The sequence below is a fragment of the Ambystoma mexicanum genome, chromosome 1q (genome assembly GCF_040938575.1).
Source record: "Ambystoma mexicanum isolate Mex_15411 chromosome 1q, UKY_AmexF1_1, whole genome shotgun sequence".
Taxonomy (NCBI): domain Eukaryota; kingdom Metazoa; phylum Chordata; class Amphibia; order Caudata; family Ambystomatidae; genus Ambystoma; species Ambystoma mexicanum.
Window position 1 is genome coordinate 505,727,380 of NC_090922.1, and position 3,887 is coordinate 505,731,266.

The window sequence follows — 3,887 nt, forward strand, 5'->3', positions numbered from 1 at the left end:
ACATCTTGATGACTCCTTGATGTCCCTCATGTGCTAGTTGTAGTGCTCATTCCTCTATGCTTGTTAGGATCACGATTCAGGGTCCTTTCAGCACTAACCCTTCCAGGGAGAGAGACAATTTGTGGCAGATGCCAAACAGGCTCTGCAGCATTCCGTGAACGGGAACCATGCAATGCGATATTGATGCCAGGAAAGTTCTCCATTCACCGGTAAGTATAGTTTCCTTAGCGATCTACAGTCATGTGTCTTTCTCTGTCTCTTCTATGATGTCTTGCAGTTTCATTGTCTTCAGATGCATACATGCAACAACATGGCAGATGTGTTTGTTGGTTTCTTGTGTCATCTGCGCAGCTGTAGGAGGTTAGGCCATGTGAGCGAATGAGGGCAGGGAGGGGTGTCAGGAAGAGGTTAAAGAGCAGGGGGATAGGGAGGCACCCTGGGGTACTCCATTGATAACATGGTGTGGGGTCAGGGAGAAAAGATGTAAGTGGGTAATTTGCAATCAGTTGGTGAGGTAGGAGGATATCCAAATCAATGCTGTATCCCTAATGCCGAGCCAGTGGAGTCTGTCCAAGAGGGTGCAGTGGTAGATAGTGTCAAAGGCCGCTGAGAGGTCAAGGAGGATAAGTGCAGCACAGCCTTTTGAGTCTGCATTTCTTTTAAGATCATCCCAGATGGAGACTAAGGAATATTCAATTCCTTGTAGGGGTCTGAAGCCAGACTGGGCGTGGTCGAGGAGGAGGTTAAATTCAGTGAAAAGACAGAGCTAGGAGTGTACCATTCGGTCATTTAGTTTGGCTCTGAAGTGGTTGTTACCAATGGGTCTGTGGTGGTCAAGGGAGGGTTTTTGGAGCAGGGGTTTGATGTGGGATGTCTTGAAAGCTGTTGGGAATGTGCCTGAAGTGAGGGAGGAGATAATGAAAGCTCTTGCGATGCTGCCTGCATAGGTCAAGGAAAGAATATCTTTTAAGAGGACAGGAGGGCACAGGTCTCCTGGGTATCCCCAAGGGCAGCTGCAGGCAAGAAGCTTCAGGAATTCGGTGGCGAGATGGGGGAGAAGGCAGAGAAGACAGGGAGGGCTGATGGAGGGTCTGAGGTTGGAGGAGTGTGCAAGCGATTGTGGGGATGGGCCCCTAATTACCTTACCCCAAGGCAGGCCCACCACCTACGAAACAAGTGCACATTTGTACGTAAAGCAAGATTATTGTTCAATCATCTGGGGAGGGGCTAGAAGATGCTGTATAGTCAAACTAACCCGAGTCTCTCCGAACCACCTAAGTTGATACATTATATACATTTTTGCAACAGTCAAAACACTCCCATATATTTTATTACAATTCGCTCCCCCCATGTCATTGGACAAGATCCATACAAAAGAAAACCAATATTTCTCCAATTCTCCCATTCTCATTGGTTGCAGTTATCTTATTTACCATCTTCAGCTCATCTGTACAACACACCCCTTTTTAGGATTTGTCTGTGGCAGGTCATGACATCATCATACAGTAACACATTCACATACAAACATAATTCATTACAAATCCAGCTGGCCTGAGACATTTTAACCCTAAACATCATTGCACATGGTTTGCACTAATACTTCAAACGACATGAGGAGAAGGTCGAATCTCAAACACGCCAACTTACTAGCATCGCCAGAACATTCTAATCTATATGATTACCATTCAGCACGCATTGCACATCCTGAGAAAAAATCAGAAACCATGAATATCGGTCACTCTGGCCTCGAGTGTCACTTCACCCCATGTTTATTGTTGGTCAAAAGCAAATGGCTGGATCCCCCTATATGCTCCCATTTACTTAAAAAAGAAAGATGATATCTGCATTCTGTGAAACTACTGGGCCATAAAATCCCTGGCCGGTTTGTATGCTGACCATCTGCTAAGGTCGGAGTTACTCATTACCTCTCCTCTGGTCTCTGAAACACTGCAAAACCAGTTGTTCACAGATGCTCAGAATTCACCACGTGAACTCCTGACTGCAGAGTTTAATCAATCTATGATGAAAACACACTACATGTAGATTGATACATTCCATGTGTATGTATATCAGTGTTCATGCATGGTTAATGACTATTCTCTCTTCTTTACAGTGGGTTCTTCATGACAAGTCCCCTTTCTCGCATGCGTATTATGAAACTCCTCGTCACCCAGCTTTAAGGCACTTCGTAGCACACCATATCTGGATCGTGTTTATATTTCATTTGGCGATTCTTGCTGCGCATGTGTAAATCTAATATGTATAAACTTGAACATGAAGTAACACATCCCATTCATGTTTAACTACACTGGATACATATATAAAATTGTGACATTGCGCTAACATTGCTGCACACCCAGTCACAAATATGGCATGCACAACGTGAACCCCTCTTCATCATTGGGAACTTTCCTGAAATCCCAACATTTCTCCCTTTAGTTAATACTTTAACTAATAAATCATATTCCTGTTCTTTAAAACCATCTTCTCTGGGAAAAACCCTACAATCATCTCTCATATTGGTCCCAATATGGGCATACTCCTCCACCGAACAAAACTAACTCGCCTCCCAGTGTTAGGAAAGATTTCCCTTAGGAGCAATTTTCCCTCCATTTGTGAACCCCCAAACCTTTTGCTTTTGTTTGGATTACCTAACTTGACTTTTACCGGTGGAACACAGCCTTCAGCTGTGCTCCTCTGGGCTTTAGCTAATTTGTTATGGGGATACTGACACATCTTTCAGGCTGTCAGTGCTGGGAAACTATGTTCCCCTCAGTCTTCGACTATGTTGCCATTTCTTGGTAACTTTTTATCTATGTGCCAAGTACCTTACAGTACCACGTATAAGGGTAATTTTGTTTCATGGCCCTAGCCACCCTCTAAGGATTTTTGGTGTTTGTACAAGTGTGCCTAGGACAAACTGGTGGCAGCAGTTTACTTTTAAGGTATTTTTTCTTTGTCTTTATGGACCATAACGCATTTACTGTGTTCGGCCGAAGACTTTGGCCAGTGCTGAAAATGGCCGTGCCATGAAGTCTTTTGTTCTGTCCTTTGGCCATTTTGTCTCTTTGCCTTCACCCAGGTTGAGAGACCTGGGTATTCCTTATTTGGGCATGCAACCTCCCACGAAAACCACACCTTTCGCAGGCTCCTGCATGTCATGTGTGCTAGGGCCCAGGAAGAGGGTTGGGACTGGCTGGTCACAATCCACACTACTAGTTCAAGTATGTCTGGTAGGCCTGAATGACTGAAACCAACGTGGGCCACAACTGTTCTACGCCTGGCATGCATGCAAGAGAACATATCTTCCATTGGCTATCTGAGATTTGAGCCCAAAACGAATCTTGGATAAGAGAAGGGGCTCTGCCTTCATTCCAGGTCAATCAACTGAAGTTCACACCAAACTAGAGAAGGAGCTAAATAACCTTAACGAAAGAGCAGACTCGAGGAACCGACGGTGACATGCTCGGAAGTTTTGACACCCTGACCGCACTGTTGTCCCGTCGGACCCCTGTTTTTGCATCATACCAAGAAGGCCTGCAAGGGCTCTTTGCCCCTTTGGAGTAGTGGGATTAACTATTCTCGGTACCTCCTGCTTACCCTCGCAAAGAGCCCCTTTGGAGGTGTTCCTGGGCCATCCAGCGAACTGTCCAGCTTGAACCCAGGGTACCGCCCAGAATTGCTGCTATCCTGAGTTGAGACTCAAGACTTTGGGAATCACTTACTTGTGGTCCTGGGCACTTTCCTGCCAAAACCTGTTGTCCTAGCTCCACTGGGTCGCGATTTATGAGAGTGCGCCATGCCATGAGCATTTACGGTCCCTGTGTCGCCATGCTGTGGTGACTGTCACTGTAAGTGCCTGCAGACCTGCCCAACCGTGTCCTTAG